The sequence below is a fragment of the Gorilla gorilla genome, chromosome 4 (genome assembly GCF_029281585.2).
Source record: "Gorilla gorilla gorilla isolate KB3781 chromosome 4, NHGRI_mGorGor1-v2.1_pri, whole genome shotgun sequence".
Lineage (NCBI taxonomy): Eukaryota > Metazoa > Chordata > Mammalia > Primates > Hominidae > Gorilla > Gorilla gorilla.
Window position 1 is genome coordinate 178,786,215 of NC_073228.2, and position 27,918 is coordinate 178,814,132.

The window sequence follows — 27,918 nt, forward strand, 5'->3', positions numbered from 1 at the left end:
CTTCATATCGGCTCAGACTCAGCTGCTGGTTTTCCTACAATGCTGCTTCTTTACAAAGCTGCTTAATTTTCCAAGGGGCTGAAATTGCAAAGCTAGTTTCCATATTGACTTATGAAATGAAAGGAGAACTTGGGAGAAAAGGTGAAGGAGGTAACTTAATAATTACCGTCAGGTGCATGAGAGGTAATTTTATGCAGGCAGGAGGCCAAAAGTTTTTCCATTTATATTGGGAATAGGATAAAAGGAAACAGGCACGCACTTCTGCAGGAGGAATTTAAATAAGACAGGCTCTGCTTATAGGGCTGATAGCAGGGCTGGCCTTGGGCAACCCTAGGAATGAAATGAAGTTGGTTATTCATGTCATTTCAACTCTCCCTTCTGCTATTGCCAGGGATGCACCAACTTCAGGCATTTCTACTAGCACTGCCAACTTTGAGTAGAGTGAAATGGACAATCTGTTCTCATCAGCATTCATTCACACATATATACAGGGCACCCACAGGATGAGGGTAGGCTAGCTGCTATAACAAACAGTTCCTAAAGCTCAGTGGTCTAACCAAATAGATTGACTTCTTTTTCAACAAGCACTCAACACAAGTGTTCCTGGTGACAATGTTCTCCTCCAAGTAGCAAGCTTGGGGACCGGGTGTCCTTCTATCTCCTGGCTGCATTCCCCTCTAGGCCTCAGAGATTGCTCCATTCAGCCAGAAGATGAGAAGTCATGAGGATTGTGCTTGGGAGGGTTTAGTGGGCCTGGTCTGGAAGTGGGGACATCCCTTCTGAACACATCCCATTGACCAGGACTCAGTCCTGTGGACCCACTTATCTGCAGAGGAGGCCGGGCGGTGTGGTCTGCATGGGAAAAGAAGGGAAAGGGAAAGCACTAGCCAGTGTCTGTGGCAAAAGTGTTGGGGAAATAGTGTTCTCTCCTTTGTATTTCCTGCAGCACTTTGTCCATTTATTTAACAAATGTTTGTTTACATATAGGCTGAGCCAAGTTACACGTTAGGTCCCACGGCTAACTCAATATGGTCCATAGCAGATGAGCCCTGCCAGCAACTTGTCACATTACATTGTATTTGCTTTTTCACACATTTGTGGGTCTGAGACTGGATTCCCCCAGATACAGTCCCATAGATAAGGGTTGGAGTGCAAGACCATTGGTGTCACACCCACGTCCCACTCTCCAATTATCCTCTCAGTGCACACCTTCCCGCTGCCTGAGGACTTTCTATTGCTATTGGAGCTCAGGACGCCAGTGCCCTCCAGGATTAGGCCTCAGCCAAGGCCTCCACTCCCCTACCCTTGGGCTGGGTAATTCTGAGCTGTGACTCTATGGCCCCTGGAGTTTCCCTGGGTTAATAAAGCTCCAGTTAGCCACAGCACTAGCTGACTTGATAATGCCGTTTTTAATTGGCTGCCTACCTTTCCTATCTCACCCCCTCACACCCCTACCAGTATTTCTCTTCACTTCCCAAATAAATGACTTGCACTCAAACCCTTGGTTACTCAGGGACTGCATCTGGGGGAATCCAGTCTAAGATGCTGTCTTTGCCCTGAAGGTGTTTGCTTCTTTAGGGAGGAGCTCTTTCTTATTTATCCTTGTTTTCCTAGAGCCCAGAGCAAGGCTCACTTGTTTGTCTGACAGGCACACAGTGTGTACCTGGCCTGGACCCGGCCTGGTACTTGGTGCTGGGCACACAAAGAGTCATTGAATGAAAGAAACTGGGCTGTTTCTGCAGGTGACAAGGTTAGATTTTGGCATGTTGAACTTGAGGCTGTAAAAACTTGTACTGGAGAACTAGTATCTCCAGATTAAGTTCTCAGCTAAGCTTTCTATCAGGCATCCTACTGCCCACTTAAAAAAAAATCCCCTCCTGCCTTTCTTGCAAAGATCTCAAACCCCAATTCTAAATCTTGTTCTCTCGCCTTCTTCAGTCTTAATTCAGATGCCACCATCAGTTCACCTTCTCTGCAAGACCTTCACTGATGATCATTTTTACGGTTGCCACTCTTGCCTCAGCCCTCCCTATCCTCCTTCCCTGCTAAGCATGTTTTACCATCTAACAAATTATGCATTTAATTTAAACCTATTATTTTGTCTGCCTCTTACTGTTAGAATTCAATTTCATGAAGGCAGGGGTTTCCATCTGCTTCCTTCACCACTGCATCCCCAACATCTAAAATGATGGCAGCCACAAAAAGACTCCTCAAAATATCACTTGTTAAATAACTGAATAAATTTGTTAAATACGGTGATGTGAACATATTCAGTGACAGAAACTAAGAGGCCAGAGCATAAGAGAAGTTCCAGGTAAGCAGGACAGTGCCATGTTCCGGCTGAATTGTATTCCCTCAAAATCCATATACTGAAGCCCCAACCCTCAGTATCTGAGAACATAACCTATTTGGAGATAAGTCCCCCCTGACCCAGGCTTCATTAAGGAGTATCTGACAAATAAAAGTAGTATATATTTACTTCATGTACTGTGATATTTTGATATATGTATATAGCATGAAATGATTAGATCAATCTAATTAACATATTCATCACTTCACATCGTTATTATTTTGTGCAGTGAGAACATTTAATATCTACTGTCTTAGCCCTTTTCAAGTGTATGATGTATTATTATTAACCATGATTATTATAGCCACTATGAGGGACAATAAAGCTCCAGAACTCAGACTCCTTGTCCACCACTTCTCCATTTCCTCCACCGCCTAGGTCTTTAAAGAAGTAATTTGCATAGATTGGGGCCCCAATCTAATAGGACTCGTGTCCTGATAAGAAGAAGAAGAGACACCAGGGCCATGGGTGCATAGAGAAAAGGCCATGTGAAGACAGAGGCGGAGGACAGCCACCTGCAAGCCAAGGAAGAGACCTTCAAAAAAACCAAACGTACTGATACCTTGTGCTTGAACTTCCAACCTCCAGGAATGTGAGAAAATAAGTTTCTGCTCTTTCAGTCACTTAATTTGTCATATTTTGTTATGGCAGCTCTAGCAAACTATATATGCCATAAATCATATAGGTTATATTTCATATGGCAATAAAAACTGGAACAGGGCAGTGATATGGATCCCTGAAAAGGAGAGCAGAGAGCAGTAAGAGCAGCAAATCGATCTCAGGAAGCCCCTCGGTGAGTCACATGGTGGAAGAGAAAGAAGCAAGAGCAGGAGGTGGCCAAGAAAAGGGGGATCAGAGAGAAAGGAGAGGGCCCAGATTCGTGCAGAATCCTGCAAGTTGAGGGGAACTACTCCCATGCCGATGACCTTCCTCAGTTCTTATTTTTCCATTTCCCTGCTACTAATGAATAACCTTTGCTCATGCCACTCCCTTTACATTAAATACTCCATGAAGACTTCTTAGCTTTGCTATTTTTCATGAAAGACTCTCTAGAGATGTTTATTCGATACACAATTTGTTAAAAAAATTAAACTCCATAAAGATGGCCTGCCATCTGGGAACATAATAAAACTAGTTTTTAATCTGAAATTCATTCTTTTCTACAGCAGAGAGAAGCATCCAGTGTGTGTGTATTGCCTGCCTGCTTGTGAATTTCCACTGAGCCATTATGCAATCTTTTTAATTTTTTTCTTTTCTAAAAATGAGTCCTTATTTCTGAAAAAAGCTGCAATAGTCATCTTTGGCAATTACCAACATTTCCCCGCATTAAGACATTCGTTTCCACATCTGGCAAGGAGAAAACAGCAGGAAGTCACACGTGCCCTGGATCGTCATTGTAACCAGTGTCATTACTCTATTTTCTGAAAGGGTTTCCAGTGGTCTGATGGTGGGGACACAGCAGTGTTTGTCTTGGGGGTATGTGATCTATATGGGTAACCTTGGGTATCAGGCTCACTAGATGGGATGCTGAGGCATGAAGCTCCACAAACCATGACTGCTACGCAAACGCATTGTTCTTTGACTTCAGAATATATTGCATAACATTTCACATTTTTCATATTATTTTAGAATTTTAGAGCTGGGAAAAATTCTGAAAATCCTTCATCAGCCCCTTCATATGGATTAATTGATTTATTTTTAGAGCTAGTGTAGCAAGATGGTTAAAAATGTTCATGGTAGGTTGAGACACACTTGGGTGTTAATTCTTCCTCAGCCACTGACTAGTTGTATAGCCTGGGACAAGCCATTCAAGCTCTGAGTTTTCTGATCTACAAAGTGGGAATAATGAAAGCATCTGTGCCAGAGATATTGTACAGAGTAAGTGTGATAATGCAAGTAAGAGAGAGCCCAGGACACTGTGTATATCTAGAAAAGCTTAACCATTACTGTTGTTGTTAGAAGCAATCTCTGTTTCTGGGGCAGTCAGCTCTTGCTATTAAATGTAGTAAGAGTCATTGTGTGCTAGTGATAAGGTCACTTAAGTGAGCACTTCTGTTTCTGGCAATCATAAAAGAGGACGTCAACCTACTGACCTGGAAATGAGAAGAAAGTCTTTTAAATTAGGATTATTTGCATGGCCAATCACTTAAATCCAGGTTCTTCCTCCCAACCACGCTGAGTTTATACCAGAGAGGTAGAGACTATGGGCTTTCTCTATGTAAACAAATGCTCTAAGATAGATCATGAGGACAAGAGGCACATATGTCAATCATTCCCTGGGATTCCTCTCCAGGCATGATTTATGTTGGTTCTAGGGAATACAAACCCTTGATTCATACATAACAGTTGGCAGAGATGTATTTATGACCCATCTAGAACCAGAGTTTAATTTATTATCAGGAGTCCAGGAAAACTACAATATTTTATGAAATCTTTCCTCTGTGTATGTAGCAGGAGGTTCGGCGGGGAGGACGAAGGCCGATTTGGCTGACAGCTTTGCTCCCCATTGTAATAAAAATCTCCTTGTACTTTAAAGCTATGGGCTTCCATTTAAAACTTAATGAGTTCAAGTTTGGTTTTGATATTGAGGTCCCATTTAGGGTTCCCCAGTTCCCTCCACTTCCTGTGTCCTAATGGAGAGACACAGAGTGCCTTGACCACTTTGTGAGCTGGCCAGCTGCCTGTTCGTATCCCATCTCAGGTCTTGAATGTTCCCAGGCACTGTTAAAGATGTCTAGATTGTTGCCCAAAACACTGAAAGAAACTGGCGCTGGCCTGATCCAAATGCCTCAAACCTTCATCTAAGGTCCATACCTCAACTCCTAACTGCAGACACACCTATGTTCAACATCTTTCTCTTGCTGTCCATCATGAGGACCCAGCAGCCCACTCTGTAAATTCCCCTAATAAACGCTTTGGACGAATCACCCTGGCATTTAGTGCTCTTTTATTTGGAATCCCAACCAGAGCTATCTTGAGATGGTTTGGGGCACTTCCTTGTGGGAATTCCCCTGCCACTGCTTTTGGGAGAATTTCAGCCATAGGTTTGGTAAAGATGAAATATCCTGTCGACCGAGGAGAACAGTATAAAACAGTGGTTTCCAAATACCAATCTATACACATTTTTTGAGCTTGTATCTTCAATAAGTATTTCTATTTATTATTCATAAATTATATTCCTGTACTTCTTCACTAATATACTAAAAATCATATACAAGATATACAAATTTTAAAGCATACTTGTAAAAATAAGTAGAAATAAAATTACATGTTAAAACTTTCTTTTTATATATTTTTTTATTATACTTTAAGTTTTAGGGTACATGTGCACAACGTGCAGTTTTGTTACCTATGTATACATGTGCCATGTTGGTGTGCTGCACCCATTAACTCGTCATTTACATTAGGTGAATCTCCTAATGCTATCCCTCCCCCTCTCCCCCCACCCCACAACAGGCCCCAGTGTGTGATATTCCCCTTCCGGAGTCCAAGTGTTCTCATTGTTCAATTTCTTCCTATACGTGATTTATCTCTTACACAGCCAAGTGTATGTATATCCCCAACCATGTAAGAGGAGACAGGATTGGATACAAATAATTGCATACACAATGGCTAGTGCTAAATAAGGACGGCTAATACTTCTTCCCTGGAAGATGGGCAGGAATAATAAACAAAAGGTAACCATTGAGTTGGATCTTGAAGGATGAGCACTTTTCCAGATAGACAATTAGAGGTAGAGAAATTCTAGATAGAAAAGCAGGAGGAAATAAAAGTGTGCAGGGGCACAGAAACATGCCCAAGTGAAGACAGCTGAAAGATGAGAGGCTCAGTTAGGTCTGGATCACAGGGCACGTGAGACAGAGCTCATGGAGAGGAAATGTGGTGCTGTTCTAAGAAGAGCCTGCATGTCAAGTCAAGAAGGGGGAACCCTATCTTATGGGAGAGATAGGATCAAAAGCCACTCTGGGGGTAATGTGGAAGTGGGTTGGAGGAGGAGATACTGAAAGGATATTAGTTGGGATGCTTTTGATAGTCTGGGGAAGAGATGATAGGAATAGAAACTAAAGTACCATTTAGTACCAGTAATGGAGGAGAGAGGATGGTTTTAAAAGCATAAAATGGAGGAATTAAGAAGATTCTGTGATTCTATGAATCTGGGACAGACCTTAGAATGATTGGTAAGTGTAGGATATATCACAAAGCCGTATTCAAGCCCCACTAAGAGATGTTTGATGCTGTAGAGAATTTCCTTGGATGACATGTCAATCACCAGCCTAAAAATTTGCATTGACTTCTCATGTATGGCATAATATATTATATTAATGGCCCAAATTCTTCATCTCTCTCTCTCTCTGTACTCTTACCCTTTGCCAAGTGACCTCTCGGGTCTTCTTACTAAAGTGACAGTCTACTTTCCTGCCTCTTGATGCTAAGCTTGACCATGTGACTTGCTTTGGCCAATAAAATGAGATGGAAGTGACAGCAGCCTGGCATGCTTCTGCCTGGCATTGCTGCCTCTGCTGTCTTCATAAAGTGGACTAGCTTGGGTACATTAGTCCTAAGATGATTAGACCAGCCAGCCAGAGCTTCCCCAGCCAACATGCTGCAGCCAAACCCAGCCTAGAGCAGAGCTCCAGCTGATCTGCAGGCACATGAGAGAGCACAGCCAAGATGAACCAAGCACAGCCAAAATCAACTGAGCACAGATAAACTCAACCGAGCACAGCCAAGATCAAGTGAGCACAGATAAACTCAACTGAGCACAGCCAAGACCAAGGGAGCACAACTTAGTTCAGTCATTCCTAGCTGATCCATAAACATGTGATTTATAACTGATAGCTGCTTTAACCCATTGAGATGGGGGGGAGGGGGATTTGTTATACAGCGATAGCTAACCGATATTCCATTGCACCTTGGATGAAGCTTTCAATTCCCTAACATGACCTACAGTAGGCTGAGGATCTGCCTTTTCTTGACCTTTATCTCCTATGCCTTCTCCCTAGTTTCCTAAGCTCCAGCCTCTCTGGGCTTCTTTCACTTCTCCAGCTCAGCATGTCCTCCTCACCCCAGGATCCACAGGTCCCCTTGTTTGGATGCCCTCCATCTCCTAGTATCCTAATCTGGTACCCATAGTTAATTTCTATTTATTGTTTAAAATCTGTTCAAAATCTGTTTCCCCGGGGAAGCCTTCTCTGATCTTTACACTGAAGTTAACTTCTCCCGTTACATTTTTCCTCAGCGTCCTGAGTTTTTTATTCACAGCCTTTATCACACTTGTAGCTTAATTACTGCCTGTACATTAGCTGTAAGTTCTGTGAAAGCAAAGATCGTATTCATCTTCTCTCTCTAACCCAGTGTATTATGCTAAAAAATGGGATGAATGAATGAATGGTACAATCAATAGAGGTTTTTGAAGTTCTGGTCTCTGTTCTATAAACCAGAGTTCATCTATTAAATCTTTGAAATAATAAACTCAGAGACAGGTCTGCTAAGTTTCCTAGTATCTGTTGAGGAGGAAAGAAAAGAGGAAATCGGCCTGAGTGGATACATTTGCCAAAAAAAATTCACAGCTGTCACAATGTTTCCGCCATCAAAGCAGGGACTAAAAGAACTACAAGGGAAGGGAACCAGTGCCAGCTTCTGGGGAACTTTCGGGACCAAATTTGGTGAAAGATTCGTGCAGGCTTCCCTGCCTGCACCTGCAGTTGCTTGTAGGCACAAAATGTTTTGCTCAAATAGTTCCACCCACCATTAACCAAATGAATGTTTTGGGGTGCTATGCTGTATTTAACTCAGAGTCTATCAAATCTTGTGTTTTCTGTGACTTCTCTTTCTCTCAGAATTATTGCTGTCAGGATAGCAATTTGAATGAAGAAACTTTTGCAATTTCAGTGAGCCTGAAGATGCCTTTCGATAGTTGGGCGACTACTCTGTCAGCTTCAGAGCCAGCAGTGGGGTTTCAGAGAGGAGAGAGCTCTGGGCTTGTGTTTCAGTTTACTCTTTTTTATTTTTATCTTTTTATTCTTTCATTCTTTCTCTTGACAAACGTTGACTGAGAGCCCAATCTGTGCCAGGAACTATATAAAGTGGTCATACTCAATACTCCACTCCCAGGATTTTGAGAAGAGCATGAAATTAGAAATTTGGAAGTGCTTGGTATATATTATATATTCAAAATTCTTCTTGATGGCCCCCAAAGTCCTAATTTTTTGGGTCCCTTCCTATATCTCAGACCTAAGTTTCTACGATTTTCCCTTCTCCACCTTCTCTATTTTCAAGACACCCTGGCCTCCTTTCTGACGCTTAAATGTGCCAAATTTGTGCAATTTTCATTCTCTTTTCCAGCAACATATTTTTCCCAGATCTGATACCTCTTGACATTCGAGGCTTAGCCCAAAGGTCCCCTTCTCAGAAAGACCTGACCTGAGTGCTCCACACTTACCCATAACTACTCTCTTCTATACCACGTTTTGCTTCTTCATTTCTTTATTACTGCTGAAATCATCCTATTTGTTGACTTTTAAATTATGTTTCCTACTGGAATGTAGGCATCTGGGGGACAAGGACCTTGGCTCTCTGTTCACTGCCATGGCTCTGGTGCCTCAAACGGGCCTGGTAGACCTCCAGTTCTGCTGAATGAGTTTCGTTTCCTGAAGGACCCCTGGGCCACCCTGTTGACATTTCCATGTTGTATGAAGAAATGCATAGAAAACATGCACATGTGAGCTTTCTTCAGATGGAGTTTGGTTTGGGCGTTGCTAATTCAGATGCCTCTAAGTGTGAAAACTAGGTTGAGGAGAGTGTAACAGTCAAAGGTACAGAGTGATTGTGTGCCCAATAAATACATTTTAAGAAGTTCTACCTCCCTATAATAAAAGACACAAATTTTAATAATAATTTTAATAATAATAAGTGGCTTGCTAAGTCACAAATATATGCTTATAGTTTTAATGATATAAACCCACCCATACTTCCTGGTGAGAGTTAATTGATTCAGAATTTCTGGATATGTATCAAAACCCTTAATAATGTCCACTGTTTGGTCTAAGGAAACCAAAATGGAAGTTTGCAAAGCTGAAGTTATAAAGAGGTTTGTCCAAAAAAAAAAAAAAAAAAAAAAAAAGAGTGACGGGGAGTTAGGGGGCAAGGAAACTCAAAGTTTCTATCTCCTTTGGCTGAGAATTTAATGAAGTAGACACATTCACGTGATAAAACACAGATGGGTGGATCACGAGGTCAGGAGATCGAGACCATCCTGGCTAACACGGTGAAACCCTGTCTCTATTAAAAATACAAAACAAACAAACAAACAAAACACAGGGCATTCACTAAATCCATGCACCAAGAGAATAATCTATATTGACTTTGAAAAATGTTCATTCTCACATTGTTAAGTTAAAAAAAAAAGGCTACAAAATAGTGTATGCCATAGGTCCTTTTTTTGCCAAAGAAAAAAAGGTGAATAGTAGTGAATAGAAAAAAATACTGGGAGAATGCACATTAAAATGTAATAACAGTACTATTTTATGGTGACACTGTGGGGTGATTTCATTTTGCTATTGTTTCCCTGTATTTGGCAAATTCTTACTTTACGCACAGGATGCATATGAAATGAGAAAAAAATTACACCAAATTTTTAGGGTGTCTAAAATGACTCCAACGTTTTGTCCATTTAATAAAACAATTGGTCAAATCACTCTAGACTTTCAGTGCTGTGAAAACCAAAGTATAGTTTGAGTAAACCTGTCAGTTTCCAGCCCTTCTTGGTTGTGGTGAGCAGAGCTCAAGGAAAACAGTAGAATAAGTTGATGATGTCTAATTTAGTCATTATCATTGACCCCTTGTAATTTAATTTATATGCTATGCTAAGTGTTTACCTGGGATCTCTGTTGGGCATTGCGGATGCTGGTGTTGGAAGTTGGGGTGCTGGCTTCATGAAGCTTCTGGTCCTGTAGGCGGCTCTGACCCATAAAGAGACTGCTACAATCACCTGTACTAAGTGCTGGGACAGAGGAAGTAGAAAGAGTAGAATGAGCTTCAAATTTACAGAATTATTGTGTGCCCAAGAAATACAGGATACAGAGGAGGGGCTCTCATCTAGCCTGGGAGAACACGGAGGGCTTTCTGGAGGAGGGGACCTGTGGAGTAGCATCAGAAAGACAAATAGGAATTAGTGGAGAAACAGGATTCTGAGAAAGTGTTCCAGGAAGAAGAATGGCAGGAAGAAGCCCCAGAGGCAAGTCACCCTTGGCTTGTTCAAGGATTTGAAAACAGTGCTGTATGGTCAGAACTTGGAATATGAGTTTGGGAGTGGTATGAGTCAGGTTGGGGAGGGTAACCTGGGGCCAGGCAAGGTAGGTCTTAAGATCCTTGATAAGGACTTGAACTTATCCTAAAAGCAACGAGAAACCATGAAAGAGCCTTACACAGGGGACTGACATGGCCAGATTTACACTTTAGAAAAATTCCTCAGACCACAGCAAGAATTGGAGGGAGGTCAGGAGTCTACAAGAAAGATGTTAATGATGTAGGGAATGAGCAGTGGGGTTGAAGAGAGGTGGATGGATTTAAAAAACATGTAATGGGTAGATGGGATTAGATGGAGAATAGGTATAAAGATGGGGAAAAGATGACCCAAGGAGATGCCAGGTGTTCTGCTTGAGCATCTTGGGGTGGGTGAGATAGAAATACCTGGAGAGTCACCAGTTTGGAATGAGTTGATGTGCCTGGGTGACCACTGGATAGAGATGCCCAGCAGGCTTTTGAAAAGGCAGTCTGAAACTCAGGAGAGAGCTGATATGAAATGCCAACTTTGAAATCAACAGCTCAGACAAAGTATTGAAGCCGTAAGAATGTGCACAACAGGATAGAGGAAAACATCAAGTCCACAATGAAGAACAGCCAGGCAGCATCCCAAGGAACCTCAACACGTAAGGGCTGGCCCTTGTGAAGAATGAAGTGGAGCGGCAAAAGAGGGTGACAAACTCTAGGAGTGCGTATTGCTATGGAAGCCAAGGAGAGGAGGATTTCAAAGGCATCACTGTCAACACTGGAAAGGTCAAGGACACAAGCAGAAAGGAGCATCTTGGAGTTTAACACTTGTGAACGAGGTTGTTGGTCCCCATAGTGAGATGAGCCTTTGCAGGTACAAGGGCACAGATGTTGGGCACAGTGGGTCCAGGGACGAGAGAGGGGCGAGGGAATGAGGATAGGATGGTAAGCACCTTGTTCAAGAACTTTGCTGCATAGGGAAGCTAGGTTACAGCTCGTGGGAGTTTGGAGAGTTAAAGGGGAATTTTGTTTGTCATCAGGGAGACTTTAAAGATTTAACCCAGATACTGCAGAATCAATAAGAGAGGGAGAGTTAAAAGTTATAGGAGAGGAGAAAATCCAGAGCACAGGTAAGGGAGGGGTCCCCCTTCACTGTCACAGGAGGGAGGGAGGATGGATACAGATGCGTTAACTTGGCGGTTCTGGTATCAGAAATTTGCAAGAGTTCCTATGTAAGCTTTCTATTTTTTTTTCCTGTGCAGTAGGAGATGAGGTTATCTGCCCACAGTGAGTGGGAGGTGGTGGAGTAGGAGATTTGAGAAGTGTGGAGAAATTTGAAATAGATGTTCTAGAGAGTGGGAGACAGAGTACTCAGGAAACAGAGTAGTTTCTGAAAGCACTGAGGCTCTGGGTGAGCCTGAAGACCTTGGCTTTGTAGTGGCACCAGTCTGCGAGGTGGTGAGATTTTCTCCCCCAGGTTTTAAGAGCCAGGATGTGAGCATGAAGAATCCAAACATCAGGGTTGAAGGGAGGTTGGAACATGGCTGGCATAAGTGGCAGAGGCACAGTGGGTTTAGTGAGTTGAGACCATTGGTAAGAGGGGTGTAAAAGTCATAAATTTTAAGGTCCAAGTTGATGGAGACAGATATAGAACCAGGAGAGAGGGATGAGGAGGAGCTAGTCAAGAAGTGGTGGGACTTGGGGCCTCTTTGATGCTGAAAGTCAGATGTGGTGAAAGAAACCAACTGAGAGTCTTGGAAAGATAAGAGATTGTACTCAGAAAGAACAATGCCTGCCCAAAGGAAGATAAATGTTTGAAATGATGGATATGCCAATGACCCTGATCGGATCACTATACATTTTATGTATTGAGACATCACTATATACCCCACAAATATGTATAATTATTATATGTCAACTTAGAATATAAATGCATTTAAAAAATAAAAGAAAGTACCATGCTTAGGTTTAATATTTCCTCAGTGAAAGGGCTTTAGGTTATGCAGAGCCCAGAGAGTCATCATGGAAATGAATGAATGAAGAGAAGAAGAGGTAAATATCATGGGCAAAGAAGACATCAGAGATATAACCACAGTGTCTGATGGGTGGGTGCCCACATGGATGGTGAGGTCACCTTGATACCAGCAGGGCTTGGGGAGAGGAAGGGAGAGGAAGAAGGAGAACCAGGAAGCTGAGTCTTTAGTGAGGGAGGGGAATGACGGGCAGATAAGTTGAGGATCAGCAGTGAGGAGGGATAAGGGGCTGTGTGAGGCCAGAGGAGCAGGAGTTTCATGTGAGGTTGAAGAGTAATAATCCAGAAGTGGAAGGTGGTTGAGAAAATGCCCAGAACTGTTTGTTCCCCACATGTGAAATGAGGGTACAGGAGCACTAGCAGTTCCATTCATGGGGCTGCTGGGAAAGTGATGCCTTCAGGAGACAGCCAAGGCTCACCTACAGAGGTAGATGAGGCAGAGATTCAGTGAAGAGGCTGCAGGTATAAAACTGTTGATTTCTGAAAAGAGAATCTCAGAAGGATTTGTGAAACGGAAGACCAATGAAAGTTTGGTTCTGGAAAGAAAAAGCATAGCACAGAATAGAATGCTGAAAATAGCAACAACAATACTAACAAAACACCAACAGCATCTCATACTCACTTACCAATGTTCTCTCAGCAAGTATTTATCAAACCTGTGTCTTCTAAGCACAGAGCTTATAGTGGTGCCAAACACAGACAGTGTTCTCCTCCTCTTGGAGCATACCTTCCAGTAAGGAAGGAAGACAAAAAATAGACAAACAAATGTGTGTGTGTGTGTGTATGTGTGTGCATATAGTAATTTCAGTTGAGCTCAGTGCTATGAAGAAAAGTAAAAATAAAGCAAGAAGATAGAGAGTGAAAGATGCTGATGCTTTAGAAAGAAGAGATTCCTTAGGAAAGGACTCTGGAGGTGGGGGTGGTACTCGAACTCAGACCCCAGCAGAGGAAGTGGTAAAAAAGGTAAATACAAAAGATCGTGGATCCCAGACAGTGAAAACAGTAAGCATAAACTCTTGAAGACAATAAATGCTTGCCATGTTCAGGGAAGAGCAAGGAGGCTGCTATGGCTGGAAAGCAGTAACACAGGGTGGAGGTGAGTAGCAGGAAATGAAGATGAATGTGGCTTCCTAAAAAGATCACCAAAACCACCTGTTGATAAGATAAGGCTGAGTTTATTCTTACCCACATGAGAAAGGATGCCACCTCAACAGGGTTTTAGTTGTATCTCAGATGGGGAAGGGCAAAATTGGGATATTCATGAGATTTTTGAAGTCTTGTTTAAGGGAGCTTAGTTAGGACTGGATAAGAATCATGATGTAATAGTTTAGGTTTGGTGGCTACTGCAAGGTGAGAATTTTCAAGTAAAAAAGGGTTCAAAGGGTTTTTCGGGTGTAAACTGATGCTTTCTATTAATGAGTTGATGGGTTTCTCAGGAAGTTTGTAGAATGAACAATAAAGTGGAAATTTTTACCTTCTTAGGCTAGAGTTTCCTGGATTAGTAAAGCTATGCCAATTAAGAGGCAGAAAGTAAAGTCACATTAATGTAGACAGGAAGCTGTGGGTGTCTAGATGGTTTCCGTTCTCAGAGATTATGTAGAGCTTTGCAGGTCATGGTAAAGGTTCTGGATTTTGTTTGAGGTATGGAGGTATATTCATTAGCTTTTGTTATAAAACACATCACCCCAAAACTTAGTAGCCAAACCAACAACGGATTCTGCATCAACTGATTTAGCTGACTTTGCTAGTTGGTGACTTAGGCTGGGCTCAGCTGGTTGATTCTTCCGTAGGTTTGACTGGGCTAACTGATGCATCTGCAGTGAGGTAGATGGCTTTGCTTCTGGGAGTTTGCTGGATGTCAGTTGTGCAACAGGCGTAACTAGGCCCTACATTTCTCAACTAACTTGTTGGGTCTTGCTCACATGGAGGCTTGGGCTTCTAAGAGGAGCAAGCTAGGGCAGGTCCTCATGTACAAGCACATTTCAAGTCATTCATGCATCACATTTTTTTTCTTTGAGACGGAGTCTTGCTCTGTCGCCCAGGCTGGAGTGCAGCAGCACGATCTCAGATCACTGCAAGCTCCGCCTCCTGGGTTCACGCCATTCTCCTGCCTCAGCCTCCCAAGTAGCTGGACTACAGGCACCTGTAATCCCAGCACTTTGGGAGGCAGGGGCTGTCAGATAACAAGGTCAGGAGATGGAGACCATCCTGGCCGATGCAGTGAAACCCTGTCTCTACTAAAAATACAAAAACATTAGCTGGGTGTGGTGGTGGGCACCTGTAGTCCCAGCTACTCAGGAGGCTGATGCAGGAGAATTGCTTGAACCCAAGAGGCAGAGGTTGCAGTGAGCCGAGATCGCGCCACTGCATTCCAGCCTGGGCAACAGGGTGAAACTCTGTGGCAAAAAAAAAAAAAAAAAAAAAAAAAAAAAAATTACACAAGTAGATTTGCCTGTGATCCTCAAAGACCCTCAATTGTTCATGAAATAAAGACCAAACTCTTTCAAAAGACCCGCAAGTTCCTTCTCAACAAAGCCTTTTGCAGATGCCTCTTTTTGAACTACCCTATCCTCTAACCCCAGGAGCTATTTGCTGTCTCTGCAATGTGCCATGCCCTCCACGTCTCTGTACCGCCACCCAGGCTGTTCTTCCTGCCTGGAATGCCCTTCCATGGCTTCCTTTTTGGTGTTCTCTCCCATTTATTCTGCAAGGCCTGGTGCCTGTGCCACCTGCACTGAGACTCTCCCCACACAAGGGGAGAGCCTCCCCTATGCAAGGGGTTCCTCCTCTACGTTCTTTGCATGCTCCACTCATCAATCTTGCCCCGAACTAACTGAGCATGCCATAGGCCGGAACGACACTCTTTTAAAACAAAACAAACCAAAACAAACATTTATCATCTCAGTTTCTGAGGGCTAAGAACACAGGAGCAGCTTAGCTAGGGGGAGCCAGCTCATGAGTTTGCAGGGAAGCTGCCAGCCGGAGCTGCAGTCTTCTGAAAGTTTCACTGTGCTGGAGAATCCACTCCCAGCTTCACTCACATGGCTGCTGACAGGAGGCTTCCTGTCCTCACCACATGGGCCACTCACAACATGGCAGCTTGCTTCCCAGGGCGAGTGATAACGTCTGGCACCTGGGCAGGAGCGGCTGGATGCCTGGGCTCAGCACGGCTTCTGTCTTTCTCTATATCATCTCAGGGCCTCTCCCTCTCTGTCTGATGCCTCCATGTGGCTTATCCATGTGGTCTCTCAAGCAGCGGAGCTACCTGATGGTGCAAGGCTGCATATCGCTGAGCAATTTCTGGTGCCTCCCATCTGGAGGACTTGCCTCTCAGCAGCGCCAGTTACCTTTCTATGTAGTTTGCTACTTGTCTGGACTGGCAGAACAGGGCTATTTTATCGTTGTAAGCTCAATATATATAGCTCCAGTATTGGCACACACAAAACATCCCTACCCTCCCTGCGCTGAGTGGCAGCTGACTCACAGAAGTGCCAATCATGTACCACAGCAGTCCCCAACCTTTTTGGCACTAGGGACCAGCTTCGTGGAAGACAATTTTTCCACAGACCTGAGGGAGAAAGATGGTTTTGAGATGATTCAAGCGCGTTGCATTTATCGTTAAAGTCTCATGAGCAGCGCACAACCTAGCCCTCTTGCATGCGCAGTTCACATAGATCCTATAAGAATCTAATGTCGCCACTGATCTGACAGGAGGCGGAGCTCGGCTTCACTACTCACCACCACTCACCTCCAGCTGTGCGGCTCACTGGGGGACCCCAATGTACTACACTATAACAAAGTTTTTATCAATGTCATCTTGATCCAGTTTCGAGGACCTGGCTGGAAGACAATCAGTTTCCCCTCTTAAACAACTGGTTATGTCCATACCCCAACCACTTCCCTTAACAGGCTTTAGGACAATGTGCACCTGCTCTGATCATCCCCGGTCCAGGTACCAGACAACCAGGCACAGCCACTGTGTCCCAAAGCCCACTGAAAATTGCTCACTAGCCAATTCTGAGCCTACTTACCATGCCACACGGGTTCCTTTCTGAGGGTAAAGGTGCTTGCCCACAGATCCCCTCTCTTTGCCTGCTTTGTGACCGGCTCTGGTGCTTCCCCCAGCAGCCCTGCATGGTGAGATGTGGTCCTCCTAGGGAATTGTGAGTAAGAAACCTATAAAACTCTCTCTGGTTTTTCTCCTTTGATCTTTGGCCTCTTCACACCTCACCCAAGGTAATATGGTTAAAACACACACGTTGTCTATGTTCTCTGAATGTGTGCATTAGACAGGGTAATGATAACTGCTGTCACCAATCAACCACAATCTCAGTGGCTTGATACAATAGAAAGTTACTTCTTGCTCCGTGTGCCTAATTGGGAGGGAGCTTTCCTTCACAAGACGTTTCAGGGACCAAAGCTTTCATCTTGTCATTCTGCCACGCCTCAGGGCTTTGGAATTCTATTCCGGGTCCTCTGGGGCAGGTTGGGAAGTGTCATGCAGTCATTTTTACTCACATTCTACTGGCCTGAACTCGGTCACATGGCCACACCTAAGTGTCAGGGGCTAAGAAATGTAGTCTAGCTGAGTGTCCAGGAAAAAATGGGAAGAAGTATTATAAGGTTATTCATAAACTCATTAATATGTGATATAATTTAATGTTTATCAATATGTCTTTGAAATAGATACTATTATTTATCCATATTTTATAACAATGAAAACAGGCTCAGAGAGGTTAAGTAATTTTCCCAAAGACACACAGCTTGTAAAGGAAGCTTGGGTTTGACATCAAGTAGTCTGGCCCTCGATTTTACTCATTGAAAAACATTGCTGAAAATCATTGCACTGAAATTTTATTCTCTGTGGTGAGAATCAAACTGAAGTACCAAGCTCGGAGATATGAATTCTACTGTACCTTCTAAGCAGGGTCACAACCTCTCACCACTCCAAAAGAAGCTACTCACATATCATCTATATAAATGTTGCTCCCTGGAACTGTGCAGTGCACAACCTGTGAGACCTTACAAAGCAGCCCTGGTCCTAAGTGCCAGGTAAATTTAACAAACATTTCTTATACATCTACTACTTGTCAAGCTCCAGGCTAGGTACATTCGCGCAAATTATATCATAGCAGGCACTCTCTAATATGTGTTTGATCAACTGGCTCTGTATCAGCAGAGCTTGTTGTCATGGAATTTTCTGGTCAGCCACATTCTGCCCCAGTGGAAAAGGGACTTGCTCTTTTGAAAACTTGCCATCTCTTTGGAACCAGTCAAATTCCCTTCCGTGCCCACATCTGTATTCCTGCTTCCACTCCAGGCTGGAACAAAGGCAAATTCACTCCAGATCTCAGTCTCACTGAGCACGCTATGCACAAAAGAAGCTGACAATGCCACTTTGCCACTTTTCCCCTCTTCTGTTTGGATAATTGCATTGTCAAGAATTACTTATCATACATTTAACACTTAATACCTATTTATTATGAGTTCATGTAACTGCTATTTAAAGAATAATCCGTGCTAACTCCCTTCTACCCCATTTGATGCCACTCTGATTCTGTAATTGCTGGTTTCTGCGATATTATGCCACAAAACCTGAAAGCATAATTGGTTGTTTCATTCCAGACAATACGTTTTCAAGATGCTTAAAGCTTAACCGGCAGCTTTGAAGCCCCAGCAAAGGCAGTCAGGCAAGCTCGCTTGCGGCAGGACGGTCTTGCAGAGTAATTTATGCAGAAACCATACAGGACTACAGAGGGTGAAATTGTTCCAAAAAAATGAAAGGGAGGGGGTACATGATTTTTTTGTGCAGATCCTTTGTTTTAAGTTTTCAGCTTCTGGCAGTGCTTTTTGCTGGGGAAAATCAACTCCCAACACAAGAAGAGGGTAAAGCAGCCATGTGAAGAATGCACATGTCTCTCAGAACTCTTAGTGAGTTCTGGAGCACAAGAAAAATTGAGGTCCACGGCCCTTCCCTCAGAGAATTAGTGGGGTCCACAAGTTGGCCTCTGCTGCTCTGCCTTCCCCCAGCCTGCCTCTAACTCTCTTAAGTCTCCTTTCTGGAAAGTTCCTTATGCTCATTTGCTCCAAGATCCTTGCTCCTTATTCCCATCAAGTAATGATGATGCTTTTTAAAACCAAAGTCTTGGAGCCTCATACATGTGCTACCTTAAAACTCACTCAATTAACTGCCTATCTCCTCCCTCTCCCTCCCTCGCTCCCTTTCTCCCTCTCCTATTGACTTCTGTTCTGTGATTATCCACCAAAGCACATAGTCTCCTCGAGGGAACAGATAGAGGAAAAGAAGACCACAAGAGTATGATAAGACCTATGGTAGAGGGAGGCTGGGTCCCAGCATGACTCTGGCCCCTGGGCCCACAGAGCTGTGCAGACCAGCTCAGAGACATAGCTATACCTTGGCTGACCTCAGTCTAAGGATGTCTCCGACCAGTGTCACATAAGAACACAAGTCCTGCAGGCTGGGGTGGCCTTAGGCTGAATCAAACTCTGCCAGGGTTTCGCTCCACTGGAGAGGGGTTTTGATTTTCTTTGTTGGGTGGCGGGGGTGGGGGGCGGGTGAGAGTTTCATTCTGCTTATCAACTAATCAATAAATCAGAAATTACATATTAAACGTCTGTGCCAGGCCCCGTGACAGATGCTGAGAGAGGCATGAAGGATCTTTACTTACTCTCCTGGAATTCATGTCCTGGATACAGATAAAAAGTATGTGCATCATAGTTTTCTCATCTGCAAAATGGTGAATAAAATGGCTTCTTCTTTATAGGTGGGTTAAATAAGGGAATGAGTACAAAATGCAAAGCATAATGTCTTCTAAATAGAGAAGACACAATCAATGTCAGCACTTCTTCTTCTTATTCAGTGGAAAATACAGCTAACCACAGTGGGGAAAACCACAGGAATTGCCACAGGGCCACAGAGGAGGAGAGAGCCCTGCCTGGGAATTTGTCAAGGCTTCATGCAGGAGACCAAACCCACCCAGCTAGGGGCTGCCCCCAGGGCGAGGCTCAGGGTGAGAGTTTCCAGGCCAGAAGGGCCTCAGCAGACAGTGAGCTGAGGAAGGGAGAGGAGACTGGTGACCAGGGCCCGGAGCCAGGTTCAGGGCTAGAGAGACTGGGAAAAGGCTGAAACTGGCCTTCTAGGCTACAAAGGATTTGGGAGAATGAGGCTCAAATGGGGGGCTGAGGCAATCTGGGGGCCACATCTGTAAATATTTAAGCTTAGACTGAGAGTTCCTTTTCCCTGAAGAAGTTGTATGAGATGAGAATAGAATTTTAAAGGACCTCAGCCAAACTGGAGAATTCCCCCGCCACTCCCACTTTTTTCCAGATCTTGTCAACTTAGAATAAATGAAGCAGATTTATTATGCTGGAGTTATTATTTATTTATGCTGGAGTTAGTTAAGACTTAGGGGGACTGTTGGAAGGGCATGATTGTGTTTTGAAACACAAGGACATAAGATTTGGGAGGGGCCAGGGAAGAACAATACGGTTTGACTCTGTCCCCACCCAAATCTCATCTTGAATTGGGTTTCCCATAACCTGTGTCATGGGAGGGACCTGGGACAAAAACAAAAGTTTTCAGTTAAATGATAAGAACTAAGAAATAAAGGTAATGGAAAAGATTCCATCTAGAAGCTTAAAGTGAATAAAGCTGTTGAGCATAAAACATAGCTCTGAGTTCCCTGGCAGCCAAGGAGAAGAGGGAAACATACTGGGCCACACAGTTCTCACTGTTTAGTAGTGGGAAGGGCCTAGCTGAGTACTTTAAGATAATAAAGGAAGGAAACAGAGTCCAGGACACTACTAGCCTGTGATTTTCTGGAGTTTTTTGATGGGAGCAAATCATGTGCATTAGGGGTAGAAAAATGAAAAAGATCATAAAAAGAGAGAGGTCAGTCTAAGGAACCATGTTCCAGAGAAGCAGACTGAATGATAAACCAGCCAGCAACCCAGGCAGAGGACAGAAAGCTCAAAAAGACAAGTGTAGGCACCACTGCAGGACTGGCCTGCCCTGGATCCCAGCATAAGGGCAGCTGTTGAACCCAGGCAGCATCAGCAGAGGGGAGGAGAGGGGGTGAGCATGGCGGCTGGGTCTGGTGAGTGCCCCGCTCTGCATGATTTCTTCTGGGCCCTGCAACTGGTGATGGGCTGGTTCTTAAGGAGGCAGGATACCTGTGAAAAGAAAGGTTCTAGTACAGCAGCAGAAACGGGCTTTTATTGGCCCTGAGCTTTGAGAATTTTTAGGATGGCCTTAAATAACAAGTAGAAAGTGACAAGATGTGTGATATGCTCTCTCCCTCATTCATTCATTCACTCATTCATTTATTGAAAGATCATTTGTTATGCACCTATCCACTGGGGCTCAGTCTCGCCCCGCAGGCAGTTTTCCCAGGAAACATTGATGGTGTTCCCAGAAAGCTGCTGTTTTGCCGTTGTGCTGTGGGGTGATGAAGGAGGTTCAGCACAATGGCCCCCCACTCACTAAATTCCAGTCATGTGACAACCCCAAAGAGCCCTGTGATGGGGTAGGCGGCATCAGGGAGGCATGGCTGCGCCTGCTAAGAACCCCTGGAAGTGGAGGGATGCATAGAGTGTAGCCGGAACCCAGAGGAGGGGAAGATAACTCCTTCCCAGCCCAAACAGGAAAAGCAGCAGGCAGCCTATGAGCTGGTCCCTGTCAATGAACACTTGGTTCCAGGCCGAGAACGCAGGAAGGGGCCTGAAGACAGCAGGAGCAGAGTCAGGCAGGTGTGTCTGGGGAAGAAGGCAGGGGAAGAGCTACTGGACCCTAACGCTGTGTCTCACACTGGGCAAACTGCTTAGAACTCGGGAGGCACTTTTGGTTCTTAGACCAGAGGGAGGTGAGATTTGAGGGCTTCTAGAAACCCTAGGAACAAAGTGTCCAAGTTTTCCTTTACAGGCCCGCTGCCCCCCACTCTGCTTTCCCAGGCTGGGGGCAATGTCCAGCCCGGAGCTGGCTCCAAATATCTCACCAACTGCGGCAGCCTAAAACAGGGCAAGACAAGGAAGGGGCTTTAACAGAAAGACACAGAACGTAGAACCTCAAGTATTTAGGGATTTGTTTCCCCAGATGGAAATAGTATATTCAAAAGATAGGAAATCAGTATGTCAAAGAGATGCCTGCACTCCCACGTTCGTAAGAGCCAAGGTAAGGAATCAACGTCAGTGTCCATTGGTGGATAAGAAAATGTGTACAGACACAATGGAATATGATTCAGCATTAAAAATGAAGAAAATCCTGTCATTTGTGACCACCTGGATGAACCTGGAGGACGTCATGTTAAGAGAAATTAGCCAGGCACAGAAAGACAAATACTGCATCATCTCATTTATATGTGGAATCAAAATAAAAGCCAACCTCACAGAAGCAGAGGGTGGAATGGTGGTTACCAGGGGCTGGGGTGGGGTTGCGGACTGGGGAGATGTTGGTCAAAGGACAAAAATGTCAGTTAGGCAGGAGGAATAAGTACAAGAGATCTATCGTGGAATATGGTGATGTTGTTAATAACAATATATTGAATGCCTGAAAATAGCTAAGAAAGTAGATTTTTAAGTGCTCTCACCACAAAAAAGTGTATGAGGTAATGCATATGTTAAATAGACTGATTTAGCCATTTCACAATGTATACATCTATCAAATGCTGTTGTACACGATAAATACATACAATTCTTATTTGTCAATTAAAAATAAACCTAAAAAGCTACCGAGGATTCAGAAAAACAAGAGAAAATCTTCAAACCAGGCCATGTTACACATTAATTAGCAGCTCTGAATCTATGGTTTACATAATAGAAATGATGAACTTTTGGACCGCCTGATTTGAGACATAAAAATTATCAGAGGGAAGTTAGTCATCTCTCCAGCACACAAAGGTGTCAACCTTGAAGTATATCAAAAGAAAAAGAAATTGTGACGGAGTGTTTGAGTTTTAGCCTCCTCCTAAAAATGCTTCCCAGCCCTTAACTGGTGAGCAAGTGAATTTATTACAGCCAGAGCTGTCATTTGCCAAGTACATCTTAATTTGGAGAGATGAGCACAAAATGAAATTTTTGGCAGCTCCCAAAAGTTCAAGTGGTGGTTTTCTCTGGATCTTTCATTTGTGTGTGCGTACCACAGGTAGATGTGTGACTTTCCAATGCTTTTTATGATATGGAGGCAGAGATGCCTTGATAGAGAAGCTGTTTCCAATGCCCTTTCCACCCCAGCTGTGCCCTTTCAGGAGGCTGCAACCCCCAATGGACCTTCATCCCCAAAGGGCTGGTTGCCCTTGAAAACCCTCTTGTCAGCTCCACAATCCACAAAGTCCCAATCAGTCAGTAATGGGTCCCTTTGATAGACACTCTTCTATTTAAAGCAATTTTTATGTATCTGCTATGTGCCAGGCCCTGTACTAAGCCCAGAAAGTGCATTAATTTTATTTACTCCTCAAACAACCCTGTGAGTTAAGTATGAATATTATCTCAGAGATTACAGAGTTGTGAATTTACTTGTTACAGCTAGTCAGTAGTGAGTCTAAGATGCAAACCCAACTCCCTGACCGGCAAGTCAGAACTCTTGATGGCAGCACTGGGTTGCTCTGAACATATATTTTGAAAATATGTTTCATTTGTATAGATTGGAAAAATTGTCTTAGAAGCACCATTGGCACTAATCAATTAAAATCTATTACACGTTATAAATACACCATGGACACTGCTTTTCTGTTCTTTGGAAAATGATGTATTGCTAAAAGGTCTCCCACCTACCTTCTTCCCTCCCTTTTCCCTTTTCCTCCATCCCTCCCTCCCTTTCTGCCTCCTTCCTTCTTCCCTTTTCTTCCTTCCTTCATTCTCCTCCTAGTTCCTTCTCATTCTCATTGATGAAATGACTCTATGTAAACAATGAAAAGTGATGGTTCATTTCATTGAGTGGAGGTGGGTTGATGTCCCTCAGGAAGGTTTGCAAATCCAGGCCTGGCTCACTCCACTGCAAATGCCCCTGTGATGAGGGTGCTGTGTTTGCCCTGCACCAAACAGCCTTGGCAGCTGGGGCTCCCTGACCCAGAAATGGGTGATTAAATTAAGAGTGTCTTCATTTGTTAACGTGAAAAGGCTGCCTTGGGTTCATCTGGAAGCCTGTGATTAGCAGATACACATACGTACACTACAGGCCCCATAAGTAATAATTAGAGAGAGAATAACCGGTCATGTTACTCATGTTCCACCTGGTCCTGTTGTCTCCAAGGGTTGTGTTTCTAGTCCAGTTGTTTTTTTCTAGAGTGAGAACCTGAGAGGGGTTCTCACTGAACAGGGGTTCAGCTCGTTCTTACGCTGTCTCCCCATTCTGTGCACCTTGACTCATTTGCAGGTTGAAATGGAAAAGGAAGTAGGCCTTCCACAAAGCAATGAGCAGCAGGCATGCCTGAGACCATTACAAAGCCAGTGGCCCTGTTATTTGGAATTTTCACTTAAAAAAAACTAACAGTTTCCCATCTCTGCTCCCTTTATCCCTGCTGAACTGAAGGCTGATCTGTTTGGTGGCAAGTGGTGATCAGCTGGTAGATGATAAGAAAATTATTGTTTATTAATATAGCTGTCAAAATATTGCTAAAAATAGTGTAATGTCTTCTCCTCAGTGTTGTTTCAGAGATTGTGGTAGCTAGAAGCTGGTAATTAACACCTGAGATGGGATGAAATGGGCGTTCTTGCACCATATGTGTCTCTGGGCTGAAGCCGAGAGAGCTGCTTCTGAATGTGGCTAGCTTCCATTTGCTGATGAGGAATTTGTTGTTCATCGAGAGGAAAATCTCATAAATTCACCCCCACTATGAGTTTGTATCATCACACATTATGTGCCTATCTACTACATACAGAGCTTTAGGGTAGCCCTGGGAAGACAGTTGTCTCAGCCTGGCAAGTCTGATGGGGAAAACAGCAGTGTTGAGCCCTAGAGATACTCTTTTAAGGGCTTTTTCATATATTAACTTGTTAATATATGAAATACTGAATAACTAAATCCCAAGAGGCTAGGCACTTTGGTCACCCAGATAGTCAGTGGCAAAGCTGGAATACCACCTCAGTCTGTCTATACAGGCTCCAGAGTCCACGTTCTTCATCATGATGGTACACAGGTAATCATAAGACATTCTACATTCTTTAATAGGGAAACACAGAGAGTCTGTGGCTCTGGGGTGACCAGTTTCCTGGAATCTGCAAGTATTCTCCCAGTGCTAGTGGAATATTTTTGATCATACAGCGCTATTATATTTTTAAAAAAGCATTTCCTTTATTGTATGTTTTTTACTTTACACACTGTATGCTTGTACCACTGTACTAACGTATTTTATACTTTAAAACACATGCAAAGTAGAAATGAAAAAAGAGAAGATAAAAATTAACTAGAAATGAACATTTAAAAATGTTCCCCAGGGAGAGTATATTCCCTTCTTTTTTTTAGTCTACTGCACTAGAGGGCAGGGCATGTTTTCAGGTTAATGCCTCCTGTATTTCTAGAGTTTCTTGAAGTTCCTAGGACATATCAAGTCTTCAATGAATGTTTGTGAGTGATTGGATGGATGGGTGGATGCGTGGATATACAGATGAATAGATGGATGGACGAACAGATGGATAGATGGGTGGATGGATGGGTCAGTGGATGGATGGTTGGATGGATGGATGGATGGATGGATGGATGGATGGATGGATGGATGGGTGGATATATAGATGAATGGATGAATGGATGGATGGGTGGGTGGGTGGGTGGGTGGATATATAGATGAATCAATGAATAGATAGATGGATGGGGGGGTGGGTGAGTGGATACATGAACAAGTGGGTGGATAGAGTTGAGAAAGACATTCTAGAGGAGATAGTGTTTGAAGTATAGATCAATATTTGGGAAGTAGGAACAGTGGAGAAAGTATGTCAGACAGACTAAACAGCTGTGTAGAGGCCAAGGAGCATGTTTCTGAAAGACCAGAAACACCCCTGCCTAGGGTGCTATTGGTGTGGGGGTGTGGATTATGGAAGAACTTTGAGTATTAAATTCAGCATTTGGCCCTTATGGTGCAGGAGTAGAGGCTGTCTTGACCTGTGAGCAGGACATAATGGTCACTCTGTCCACTGGGAGGAATAGCTTGGAAAGGGAAGATGGCAGAGCAGGGAGACCAGTAAGAAAGTCATTGCAATGTTTGGATGACACATTTCTCTAAGGGAGAAGGTTTAGAACTTGCTGATTAATTGCAAGATTTGGAGTAATAAGCAAGAGGCAGGCATTTACCAGGGCTCTGGCTTGGGTAGATGGGTGGTCTTGTCATAAACTGAGACAGGGAACTTAGAATGTTCTTTTAAGGCCAATAACCATGGTGAACAAATATTGAGTGATGATTACATGCTGGGCACTTTCCACTTATCATCTCATTTAATCATCATGAAGATGTACTATTTCATTGTCATTTTATAAAGGAGAAAGCTCAGGATCAGAGCAGATAAGTAACTTGGGCGGAGGGCCAGCTGTCATTCTCCATTGAAATAAGCTTATTTTTTAACGGGAGAATATTTTTCAAAGTATTACTTTTTAATAGTGCAGGTAATCCATGAATACTTATTCTCCTTATAAAACATAATTCCACATTATAGACAGCCTACATTAATATGATCATGACCTTCATCCTACTCTTTTTCTCCACCCTTCAGAGGAATGGACCTTGACAGTTTGGAGTGTATCCTTCCAGGTCTTTTTCTATGAAGTCGCCATATGCATATACATGGAAGAATAATTTTTTGTACATTTTCATATAGTACATATTTGCTTACTTACTCAAATAATATTTACCGAATACCTAAAATATAAATATGCCAGGCGTATTTCAAGGACAGGGCTTGATGAACTTTTGATAAAGGGACAAATAGTAAATATTTTAGAATTTGCTGGCTACACATGTTCTCCAAGGGATACACTTCCTTATTTTTAGTATAACTCTGTATACACTTAAAAACTCGGAGGTCTGGGGCCAGATTTGGCCTATGGGCCTTATCTTGCTGATCCCTGTTCTAGGAGATGAGAATGTACCAGTGAGCAAAATGGATAAAAATCCCTTTTACTCAACACTACACCCTCAAAATATCTTCCCCTTATGTCATGTAATTCTGTCTCATTCTTTTAAATTCCCGCACAGCCTTTCTTAGCACGGATTGTAATTATTTCTCAAATCTGGCTTTCCTACTCACCATAACCCTAGCTCCTTGATGATAGGGACTATGACAAAGTCATCTTGGCTTTTCAAAAGCTCAGCAGAAGGTTTGGCCCAAAGAATACTGGATGAATTACTAAGCAAATGAATGCAAATGTTCATAAAATGAAGAATGATGAACTACGTAGTCAGTGGACTCCTGAATTTTTGGAGTAATTGCATGAAGACCGTTTTCTGGACTAGATGGACCACAGGGCCAACTTATGTCTAATCTTCTGGATTTCTTAGGTCAGTTTGTATGTCACCCAGAGCGTGCACAGGGATGTTGGAAGGTCACCTGAGTAGTCAGGAGTGGAGTTATATAAGACCACTAGTTTGGAAGGTGAGGGGCGTTCTACCAATGTTTCTGAAGTTATGTTTCACTGAGTTCTGCTAGACATTATGAATTTGGGTAGCACGAGATACAGAGCATTTTTATGGGCATGGGATGCAGGGTGCACATAGAAAGAGAGTGTTTACCAGGAAATAGTATATCATCACCAGTTTTTGTACATCCCATCTACTTCTTGTGAGAATTTGAGCAAAATGACTTCATGTCTCTGAGCCTCTGTTTTTGTACCTGCAAAATGAAGATAAAGTCCCCATATCATAGGGTTTCTGTGAAGACTAAAGTTGGTGGTATTTTGAAAACACTTTGCAAAGTGCCTGAAATACTTACTTCTTGGTCCTGAAAATTTTCAGAGCACTTCCCCTGTATGGATTAGAACAAACTGAGATTGTTATTACTATCAGCTTTTGTTACAGCGAGTCCAGACTATCAAGGGACTCAGAGCTCAGGCCACAGTCTCTCTCCTTCATTCTCCATCCAGTGCAGGGCCAAGCAATCCTGACTCTCACATGCGCCGCTCCAGCTTCATCCTGAGGGGCTTCAACTGTGTGAAGGGGCCCGGGACCCACAGCTGAGGTAGCTCGCTGCTTGTGGGGAGTGGGCTGCAGAGGAGGGTGTGATCGTGCAGCTGAGCCACAGCCAGAATTAGCAGGTGTCCATCCTG